The 12,051-nt window shown below is 51.1% G+C and overlaps 1 pseudogene; it reads right to left on the bottom strand.

Annotated features, from left to right (window-relative positions):
• Positions 1 to 12,051, bottom strand: part of LOC124640101 — a 117,840-nt pseudogene that overhangs the window by 58,583 nt on the left and 47,206 nt on the right.

The following is a 12,051-nucleotide window of genomic DNA, read 5'->3' on the forward strand; positions in this document are numbered from 1 at the left end:
TAGGAAAATTGTTTTTCAGGGTTGATTTAATTTGTTACAGACTGGAATACTTTGTTATAACGTTCAATTATTTGAGGCAAAAAGAAAAGAAAGCGCCTCAGGGAACGTGTAATTGGGTTTCAGGAATGTAGTGGTCTTTTCTGAATTAAGTCTGTATACATTTGGTTTATGTAATATTTTTTTCATATCTTTTTATAGCCGTTAGTGTACGCTAGCTATAGCTAACACATGGGCCTGAAATTAATAGCAAGGGCAAAGGAATAGCTATTCATTGTTGTCAGGCGGAGATGCCAAAGCAAATTATATGTGCGACCAGATTTCAATCCAGTATCAACAATTATTTGGTAAATAAGTGCAGATGCAATTAAAAATACTCGCTCAATTGTTCTCTCCGATATTAGGAATAATACAACGAATCCCTGCAAAAGTCGGCGATAAATAAAGTATTCAGTTGTTCGTGCATAAACAAAGCAGTAAGATCAAGTGCGACGCGAACAGAAGCCGATATTCAAAGCCGTGAAATAACAGAACAAAAAGCAGCTAAACCTGCTCAATTGTGTTCCGCGCCCGGGTTTACTTTCCTGGTTTTGTTCTCAAACACTTTTAGTCCGACCTGTGATTTAGATCTGTTTATAAAATACTGTAGGATATTGTAGCTTTCGTTTCTTTCATAGCTCCGCGCGTTGTAAAAAACTCGCTGAAGTATTTATAACGGACTTCATGTAAAATATTATACGACATTTAAATAAAATATTTTCTCACCTCAAATCAAGAACTTAAATGGGTTATTTCAGAGGGCGAAGTTAGCCACCGAGGAGGGTTTTGTACATTTTATAACTATGGTGAAATCACTAGAAAACTGCTGCAATAAATACTTGATATTTCTTCTGTGAGGTAATTAGTATCGGTTCACGAAAACAGGTGAACCATCTCCTGTGCGGCTCATCCATTTTCGTAAGAAAATATCTCCCCTAAGTAGAACAGACGAGGACACAGCGTACACAGCACACAGCTGTCCGGCGTGCTATTACCCGACCTAATTGAATGCCAATCGCAGCCCAGCAGCGCCCATCAGTCGACAAACTCGTCATTCAGACACACTATGTGACACAAATTACCTGGAAAACCCAAATAAGCTCTAATTTCAACAGTATGCTCCATATAAAATTGCATGGGATGTATAAATAATTTGCTTTAAAGAGAAACGTGTGAGTAGCTTAATTGAATTTAGAATAATTAATTCTGTTTTGTTTATTTCCAAGTCATTGCGTAAATATTAGGGAGGAATCAAACTTATATTGATATAGGTACCTTTTTTTTTTTTTTTTTTTTTTTTTTTTTTTTTTTTTTTTTTTTTTTTTCGACGTAAAATCATCAAATGACCCCTCCCGCTGTGGGTTAGCAGCGGTGAGGGAGTGTCAGACTCTTACTGACTAAAATCGTCGTGTTCCGTCATAGGCCTTTTATGTACCAGGGCCGCGGTATCTCTTTCGAACAACCCGCAGCCCCGGCAGGCCTTGGCCCTGCTGGGCCCCGCTGGGGTTGCTGACATCTCTTTGAGGAGCGCGTGGAACAACGCGCGCCGTCGACACGGGTCTGTCGTCTAGAAAGACAGAGGGACGATGAGCCACCCGAACTCACCGCCCACAGACCCCCCAAGTAGCATTCGGGGTTCTATATAAGATGTCTAGTCGTTCACATGTACTCTGCAAGCTGTGTATGTCAGTTGTATATGAGCTGTATAGCTTGCTATAATGCTTTTATTGAACCAGTTTGGGCACAAATTAGACAGCCTTAAGTTCACTATGGCTGTACATTAGAAGTATAATAGCATTATAATAGCAGTTTAAGTAGTAACATCGGACTTAAGGCTGACTTACGGCACTATATGGAACGCAGTGTGAACCATACAACGTACATGAGTGTAATAAAGAGTAATAAGTGGCTAAATACACAGCCTTCACAGTTAAAATCGGACAAAAATACTCCAGTAAGCTACCTTAAATTCACTTGTGTCCTAAATTATTTCCATATTTTAATATATTAGTTTGTCAATTGTACGGAGTGCACGGATTCGGGGCAAACTAACTCCGGCGGATTATTATTATAATATAACACGCTGTAGTACCTGTTTTATATACTATATCATGTTAATGCCATGGGAATGCAACTTTATCGTGAAATGTATACATATTGACAACTAAAATTTTCACGCGCCTCTGTAAAAAGGCTTTATTCATTTTGAAACATTTAAAACTGGCTGAGAGGAAAATTTACATTTTCAGTTTTTGATATTTTATTGGCATTATAATTATACTACGGTTAATAATTTTAACATGAAACCAAAACTCATTCGCTCTATCTGCGTATTTTGTGATAAATCTGCATTAATCTTGTAGATTTATTTGGTAAATATTTAAGGTTACGTAGAACAAAATGGTGGAAATGAAATACGGCTATGTGAACTGTTATATAGCCTTCTAACAGCCTACAGTCCACAAGTGAATCATTTAAACACTTCTGTACAGGTAGTAAAAAAAAGGTTATTTTAAGTATCACAAACAAGTCCTAATACAGCTACTGGCTGTATAACAGTCTAAGACAAGTAAAGATAACAGCCTTTGGCTTTATAAATGACCAGAAGTGTTCTATTAAAATGCCAGCTGTATAACATCGAACAAGTAGGCCGTTAAACAGCGGTTGCCGTATCTCTACCCTCCTATAATGCTCTTAGTCAGAAAGCTGACTAAAGGATAGTTGTTAGAGTATTATAACACCCATAACCGTATAAAAGTATTACTCTACACTCCTGTAAGTCCCTTAGACAGGCATAGGTGTAATTAATTACAATAATGCAGCTAATACATCACGAATGAACTGTAGTAATGCTTTAAGTTCACCTTGGAACTAAATGTGTACTCTTAAATGGAACAAAATGCTACTTGGGCCACGCCTACGGTGGCCGGGAGTCATCTCGCGACACCCGGCGCCCATGGTGTCTACCTGGTCCAGCGCGGCGGCCGGGATGAGAGGTGCGAACTCTCTGGCGTTCCGCCTCCTCCTTCTCGAGCATGACCGCTTCGCAGAAGGAGGCGACGGCATCCCATTCCCTCTCGCCCCGGACCATGGCCTGAACCAGGGCCGGACGCGAGAGGTCGCCGCCGCCCAAAGCCTCGACGAGGACCCGGCGGTGCCCTTCCCATGCGGGGCACACCTGGACTGTGTGGTCCACCGTGTCCTCGGGGCTGTCCGCACAATGGTGACACCCGGGCGCCTCCTCACGACCGATGCGGTGCAGGTACCTCCCGAAACAACCGTGTCCGGTGAGGACCTGCGTCATGCGGTACGTGAGGGCGCCGTGACTCCTCCCGAGCCACTCCTCAAAGAGGGGACTTACCGCCACGATGGTGGCGTGCCCTGCACTGGGTTGCGACAGTCGCTCCCTCCAGGCCACCATGAGATCGCGCCGGAGCTCCGCCCGCTGCGCGACAACTTGCCGCGGCAACGGGGTTTCTCCCCGGCGCTGAGCCTCCTCGCGCCAGTCGTACAGGCGCAAGAAGACCCTCGCCTCCAGATCCCACGGTGGCAGTCCAGCAAGTAGGCCAGCTGCTTCGCGGGAAATCGTGCGGTACCCCCGGATTAGCCTAATGGCTATCACCCTTTGGGGCACGTTCAGGTAGTGTACAGCCCGCGGCCGTACCGAACGTGCCCATACCGGGGCCCCGTAAAGGGCCATGGACCGCAAGACTCCCGCGTAGAGTTTACGGCAGGGGGCTTTTGGGCCTCCCAGGTTGGGCAGGAGCCGCTTGAAGGCAGCACCTGTCTTCTCCAGTTTGGGGCCCAAACGTCGGAAATGTTCGACGAAGTTCCACCGGCCGTCGAGGACGAGTCCTAGGTACTTCATCGCCCTCTCGACGCCGATGGTAACCCCCCCCACCGTGACCTGGGAGCCTGAAGGTGGCGCGTTCCGAAGCCCATGAAAGCACATGGCCTCGGATTTGTGCAAGGCCACCTCCAGGCCCAGCAGCTGGATCCTCTCGATGACTGTCGCAACCCCGCGCGTCATTATGTCGGCCGCCTCCTGGTGCGACCTCCCTTGTGCCAGAACCAGCGTGTCGTCAGCGTAGCAGACCACGCTGACGCCGCTAGGGAGGTCGGCGCGCAGCACCCAGTCGTAGCCGATGTTCCACAAGAGCGGCCCCAGTACCGACCCCTGCGGAACACCGCACGACATTTCTCGCCGGTTCCATTCCCCGTTGTGACCAGGGTAGATGATGGACCTATCCGACAGATAGGCCTCGACCACGCGACGAAGGTAGGTCGGCACCCGGTGATACCGGAGTGCCTCCCTAATGCAACTCCAGGGAAGGGTGTTGAAGGCGTTGGCGATGTCAAGAGACACCGCCAAGACGACCCCCCCCCGGGACACAGCATCCCCCGTCGTGAGAGCTCTCACGCGCATGATGGCGTCCACCGTTGAGCGCCCCTTGCGGAAACCAAACTGGTGGTCCGCAAGGTCCGGTCCTATCCCCTCAAGGTGCGCGACGAGGCGGTGTGCGACAACTCGCTCAAAGAGCTTGCCCACCTCGTCGAGCAACACGATAGGCCGGTATGCGGACGGAGAGTCCGCAGGGCGCCCCGGCTTCCGTATGAGGACCAGTTTCCCTGTCTTCCAACGAAGTGGGAACTGGCCCCTCTCCAAGCATGCGCTGAGAAGCCCTCTAAGTCGAGGCCCGAGAGCCTCAAGGGATAGGACCCAGGCCTTGCCAGGCAGGCCGTCAGGCCCTGGGGCGGTGTTTTTGGCTTTCAGCCTAGCCACCGCCACTCTCAGGTCCACCCCAGTCACCTCGGGGACATCGTCGTCGTCGGAAGTGTGGTCCGTCGTTGACACCGCGGGTTGCAGAGACATGGGCGGGGGAGAGTGTTCCCCGCGCGAAGGGAACAGAGCGCTCACCACCTCCTCCACCAGCTGAGGCCGAAGACTCTGGGTCAGCGGGGGGGCCCATGGGCGGAGCTTGCCCCGCACCATTTTGTACGGGCGCCCCCACGGGTCCCTGTCCAGAGACCCCAGCAGCTCCGCATTGGCCACCTCCTTGGCCTGGATGATGGCCAATTGGAGGGCGGTCTTCGCAGCTCTGTATCCCTCGTACAGCTCTGCTTCCCTGGCTTCTGCATCCGGAGGGCGGATGCGCAGCCTGCGGTGTCTGGTGTACAGGTGCCTCGCAGCGACGCACGCCTCTCGAAGGGCGGCGATCTCGCGAGACCACCAGTACACCTGGCGTCGGGCGCGTCCTGGCGGGGCTCGGGGCATGGCCACGTCACAAATCTCGGACATGGTCTCCCGGAACCACTCCGCCTCGTCGTTGATGTCGGCGGGCCTGTCCGGTGATGACACCCAGGCCTGCACGACTGAGGCTTCCAGGAGAAGCTCCCGGTCCAGGTGCCTCAGCGCCCAACGTGGACCACTCGGGGTCTGCAGGACCGGCGCGCTAGGGTTCTGGGCGGAGACGTCAAACCGGATGTACCGGTGATCGGAGTAGGTCTCCACCCTCTCCTCCACGCGCCAGTCAAAGACACGCGGCAGCAGAGCGGGGCTGGCGAACGAGATGTCCACCACTGACTCGCCCCGCATCCGTACACACGTGGGGACAGAACCCCGATTGAGGACGACCAGGCCTGCTTCCAGCGCCCAGTCCTCCACCATCCTACCCCGTGCATCTGTGCGTCGGGAACCCCAGGCCAAGTTCTTGGCGTTGAAGTCCCCTAACACTATCACGGGGAGGGAATAACTTCCGACGACGACGGACAACTCCAGGAGGGAGTTGTGGAACTCAGCGAGAGTTCGGCTCGGGGAGAAGTACACCCCCACGACGACTATCTCCCCGAACCGTGCTGCGACGCAACCCCTTCCACTCTTCACCCCTTCGAGGGAAGGAGTACCAGCGGCGGCCGACGATATGATGGTCACTGAGCCGCTAAGGTCCTTAACCCAGTCATCCCTGGGAAGGACAAAGTACGGCTCAGCGACCACGGCGATGTTGATCGACCACTGCGCCATGCTTTGGAGCAACAGATCCTGGGCACGGGCGCAGTGGTTGATGTTCGCCTGGAGGAAGCGTAATGGAGCCAGACTAGCACTCCATCACGTCTTCCTCCTCTTGAGACGCCGAGACGGGCGCTGCGACAGCAGCAGTGGCGACGTTGGCAGCGGCGGCAGCGTTGGAGGCGGCGGCGGCCCCAGGAGCTGCGGTGGTGGCCACTGCGGAGGTGGTGGTGGTGGCGGCGACGGACGGCCGGCCCTTGCCCCTACTCTTGGTCTTGGCGGGTGGGGCACAGGACTTGCTCCCCGCCCGGTGTTCGGCCGGCTTGCCAGCAGCCGCGCATGCAGTGCAGTGCGGCGCGGCACTACAAGCCACGGCCTTGTGACCGGGCTGACCGCAGCGGAAGCAGAGGGCGCTGCGGTCGACCTCCGAGGTGCAACGGACACCCACATGATGCCCGACGTGGCATCGGAAGCACCTCAGCGGTCGGGGGTCAAGCAGCTTGACCTGCGCCGACACCCAGCCAACCAGCAATCTTCGGCCGTCGACGATGCTCTTGGCCGCCGTCACGGGGCAGCTCACCGTGATGGTGCACGTGCCCCTGAAGTCGGGACGTATGGTGCCCGCCTTCACTTCGTCGGCAGAGCACCCACCCATCCTAGCGACGGCGGCCACCACCTCCTCCGCAGTAACTGAGTCGTCCAGGCCCATGATGCGCAGATCCGCGCACTTGTGGGGCCTGGAGACTCGGGCATCGTCCGCACTTATGGACGCCCTGAGCCTCTCGGCTAGAGCGTCTGCGGCGGGCCCACTGGCCGCTCCTGGGACCTCCAGCATTCGGGCGCCCGTTGCGGTCACCCTGAGCCGGAGGCCGGAGGTGATACCTAGCTCCTGCAGGTTCACCGCCTCCTTTGCTTGGGCGAGCACGTCGCGGTACGACACGCCCCTTTTGACCGCGTCCGGCTGTAGTGTGACTACTACAGCCGCGGTCTTGGGGGCGCGGAGCTGCGCCGCGGCGGCTCGCTGTCTGCGCCGCTGTTTTTGGGCCTTCTTTTTGGCCGCTTTGGCCGCCCTCCGTCTCTTTTTGTTTTCCCCCACCACCTGCCACTCGGACTGAGTGGCAGGGGAGGTAGGGGCCGCAGATGGATTCGGCTTCGGAGGGCGTTTCGCCACTGGTGCCGACGACGGAACCGGTGCTGGTGTTGGCACCGGGGTCCTCTGCGCCTGGACCGTTGTTGCGGCCTTGGGCTTTGGCTGTGCAGCCGCCTTCCTGGGCGGCCCGGTCGGCGCCGCCACAGGTGGCTTGTTCGGCGGTGCCCTTCTGGGCGGGGGTGCCGCTGCAGCCGCAGCCGCATAAGAGGCCCTTTGGGCCGCTGGGGGCTTCGGCGCCGCGAGGGGAGGCCGTAGGACCCTGCCCTCCAGGACGGAGAAGCGGGCCTGGAAGGTCGCCATCTCCTGCCGGACCAGGGCCAGTACCTGGCTCTCCACCGGGGAGGGCTGCGGCCGCTGCGAAGTGGTCCCGCTGCGTTCGGCCTCCTGCTCTCTTATCTTCCTCAGGTCCGCCCGTAGACTCCTGTTCTCCTCCAGGAGCGAGTTCAGGGCGGCCGTGAGGCGAGCCACTTCCTCTTGCAGCTTGGCCAGATCGCTCTTTGGAGCCTGGCCGAAGCTTGCTTCGGCTGCCGCAATTATTGTGGCCGAGGCCGAATCAATCGCCTTCCGCTTGCTGGTCCCGAGACGCTTTTGGGACACGCCCTTGAACGCGGCCGCCACCGTCTTGGCGAAATTGGCCCTCCGCTCCTGGTCAGAGCCGACGGCCGCCGAGTCCTCCTCGGAGGAGCTCTGTTGAGCTGCTCCTCCCTTGTCTTTGGGCGCCTCAGCGACCCTCCCCTTCTCCGGCCTCCGGTCGGCCTTTTTGGCCGGGGCCCCGCGGCCGCAGGAGGAAGACCCCAAGTCGTCCTTCTTCCTCTTTAGGAAGGCATCGACTCGGTGGTCCTTCTTACTTTGGGGGACCCTAAGGTCTCCCGCTGCTCCATCGCTGGACGCGGACTCGGAGTCCGAGTCCTCGTCCCACTCCCTTTCATCGTCTTTATTTTTATTTTTTTCGATTAAGGTTTCCATACGGTTCCCACGATTATGAGAGCAACTAAACGTCGACCCCGGCAGTGGCCTCATACCGGGGCAAGCCTACATACTGTTGGGGGCGGCTGGCCCCAACAGGGGGGAGCGCTAACGACCGTGTCCCCCACGGCCATTCATCCCCTCGCCGCGCTCCCGAAACTTGGGATTGGGTGGTTTTTTATCTAAGAGGTGTCCTTCCTCTGGGCCGGGCGATTAAGCCAAGCCCTCGGCGGCGGCATTAGACATGCCTCCGTCTGCTGTCCAGCCAACCCGGCTCAGCAAACCCGCCAAAAGGTTTGCTCTTCGTTGTACGAAGAGCAAACTAGCACCGCTTTAGTGCGCCTGCACCTCCGCGGGTATGGCCGCATCCTTGCCATGTCCACAAGCGTCGACTGGTCAGGAGCGGCCCCTCCCTGGGTCCCTCTTTGTCTGGCCTCTCCCCTGAACCTTTCCGGCATGAGTATCTCTACCGGCAGAGCTTCAGGATCATTGAGGCACGCAAGCCCCACCACGACGACAACGTGGGGACCCCCTCGGTGGGGAGATATAGGTACCTACGATACGAAACTTATTACTAACATTTCTACGAAACTATAATAGGCCGCTATCGGATACAGAGTTAGTGAGATTTATTGCCTACGTTTAGAGCTACTCAGGCACTTGCGCACCCGAATACCTACAAATTCATGACAACAAGATTTCCAAAATTTCTGTCGATATATTAGTCCTAATGTAGGTACTTCACTACATTTCATCCACCATTTCAACCCGTCCCGAGTAAATAACGTCTTGCACCTCAGTAAAAAGTAGGTAGGTAGTAGTCCGTCTTCAGGGTAGCAACTTTCTACAGTCCAAATTAATCTCAATTGGTTAAACAGTTTATGGGTGAAAGTGTACAAACGATTTTATTTATCCTTAAAAATGTTTATGAACCACAAAGTAATTTATATTACAAAATTATGCAACAAGAGCACAATACGTACAAAATGATTCGCGTCAATGAAGACGCAGCCTGCGGAGACATAAACATTCTCGTCACGTCTGAGATTCCGAGCTCGTTCTCGTAAGAGGAACCGAGCTGAATATGCTAATGGACTGCATAACTCATCCTCTGTACAGTCGGTATGGAGGAAGTTTTCTCACAATGCCGATGTAATCATTATTTTCACCGTAAGTAGAGTTTTCCTCCAACTCGGTAAAATTTTATAGATTTCGATGTTAGAATCGACTACAAATAGTTGCAAACGTTCGACTATCCATCACACAGATTGATTCACAAGGCTACTCAAATCAATCGCTCCAATCAATCAATTTATTCATGAGTGACACTCGTTATACATTCGTTAAAACTTTATAAAAGTGTGTTAAAAGGTTTTGGGTTAGATATATCGGTTTCGTGCCAGCATGCGATACACCTAGACATTCCCACAGTCAATATTTGATTTGGTTTCAACCCGCGTCACGCGTCCATGTTTTTCAATAGCGTGACGTCACAGCTCGGTGCTCGCAGCCTATTTCAGCTGCAGCTGATACGGAGCGGATTTCAGCTTCGTTTGTGGAAACCGAAAACCCCGCTCTAATAAATTATTTGTTGCATAGGTAAGGTCAAGCTGTCCGCCTTATTTTTTAAACGGGTAACGAATTCAAATAGAATATTCTGATTCTTAGTTATCTGTATATTTTTTTTCGTTTACTATTTAATATGGCAATTAAAACTTTTTGTTATTTATCAGAAAAAGTTGTCAAACTGTAAATTAATGCATTCTTTGATACACAATATTTTTAAAGTCTTAAAAATAAAGTTAAATCATTAAAGTGGCAAATTATCGAAAACAAATTACATAACTTTAAGTTTTTCTTTTCAACTTTCAAGTTAGGAAAGTCACTTGAAAAATAAATTGTTTCGTGAGAATATTTACCAAGTACAAATCTAAGTTTATTTTGTGTTAAGGCTCCGAACTAACGAGACAGACTATATTTTATGCGGGTCCGGAAAGAAGTTCCTTCGGGATACGGCTGAAACTGCGGGAAACAGCTAGTAATTTACAAAATGAAAAAATAAATTAAGACGAGAACAATATAATACGTTCTCCAAAACTCATTTTAAGTATTAGTAAAAAGGGAAAAACTTTTACAATAAGAGTCCTCGTATATAGGATCAGAATTAAAGCAGGAATAAAAAGACAATCCCCGGTTCTGTGCTAAATTATTGCTAACTATGGAGGAAAACTACTTGGGCTATTGTGATGGGATGTTAGTGGATGACAATGTATTAGGTACATGTAAAAACGGCAGGTGGAGACTCGCCACCTCACTTACTGGGCCCCCGGGAACCAGTCACTGAATAGCAACAAGAGGGCAACAGGGACATGAGCGGCTGAAGGGTGAGGATACCTCGGTGGACTTTAAACGCAGATTACGCGCTCCCTGTGCTTACCATGAGGCACCTACCCTCCGAGCAGGGCTACTAATCCTGCTCTAGCGACTCCACTCTGGACGGCCAAGCCAAGCCAGAGGCCAGAGACCTACCCCCGTCATGGTTTACTCCGACCGGCCGGAGATGGGGGACAGTATACACTCCCTGGAGAACTCAGTATATATAGCCCCGCGGGGTCGCTACTCCCCGTCATCAGCCTCAGATGTCCTGCGGTGCCTATATCTCATTATTATTGTCGTTATTATCTCAAGAGCCTTTGTCTCAATTATGTTAGGGTTGACTTCCAGTCACGATGCAACTGAGTACCAGTGTTTTACAAGGAGCGACTGCCTATCTGACCTCCACAACCCGGTTACCCGCTCAACCCAATACCCCTTGGTAAGACTTACTGGCTTCTGACTACCCATAACGACTGCCAAGAATGGAATGTTCAATGACAGTCGGAACCTACAGTTTAACATCCCCTCCAAATAACGGTCATTGGTATCCAAAATATACGTAGAAAGTACATACGAACTTAGAAAAGTTGCATTGGCAGGCACTTGCCAGACCTGGAATCAAAGACGCACGCTCATACTTAAGAGATTGGTTCTCTACCCACTAAACCACCACGAATTCCACTAAGTCACCACGACTTTGTCATCTATTTAATGTTTTTTTACGTAATATTTTTGCCACACACAACTTAAATGCGGACTAATTAGAATCACTACTTTTATCCCTATGTTCACGTCTATTGCGACTATTCAGATCTTTGATTTTGCTGACCCCGTAGTCGCTGGCATAAGGGACAGGATCCGCGTACGAAGTCGCGGGCAGAAGCTAGTAATAAATAAACAACGTTAAATTGAGGTGTCCGAATTGTTGTGTTCTACATGTGCATGTACATTTTGTTTAGGTGTGTGCTAGTTTTAACTATCGTGAAATTACTAGGACCCAACCTTAGGGTGGTGGGCATAGTTGTTTGACTATGACATTATTAATATAGATTATATTAATACAGATTATGACAATATGTGGATTATGACATAACCAAATTAACAAAAAAAAAATGCAGGCCTTTCTAGCTTATTTGCTCAGCTTAACGAAAAAGATGAATCTAGTGAAAATAGTGTCCCGCAATGACAAAATATGTATAAGTATTTTGTGTAGTATTTTAAATAAGAACTGTTTAGTAGTCAACAGCATTATTTTCTCGTTACAGCCGCGGTACAGTCGACGACAACCTCGTTACGTTGAATAATTACAGTAAATAAATTATATAAATTATTAACTCGCTTCTCACAGTGAGCCACTCGGCGCAGCAACGTGTACAATTTTCTCGTCATAACATAAATCCAGGACTATTTGTCGGTCGGTCCTGCACTTGCTTTCAGCGATGATATAATTAGTATTTATTTACCTATTATGTTTTTTTTATGGTTTTGAATGAAGCATCAATCAAAATTTTTGGAT

This window comes from Helicoverpa zea, chromosome 20, assembly GCF_022581195.2.
Source record: "Helicoverpa zea isolate HzStark_Cry1AcR chromosome 20, ilHelZeax1.1, whole genome shotgun sequence".
Taxonomy (NCBI): Eukaryota; Metazoa; Arthropoda; class Insecta; order Lepidoptera; family Noctuidae; genus Helicoverpa; species Helicoverpa zea.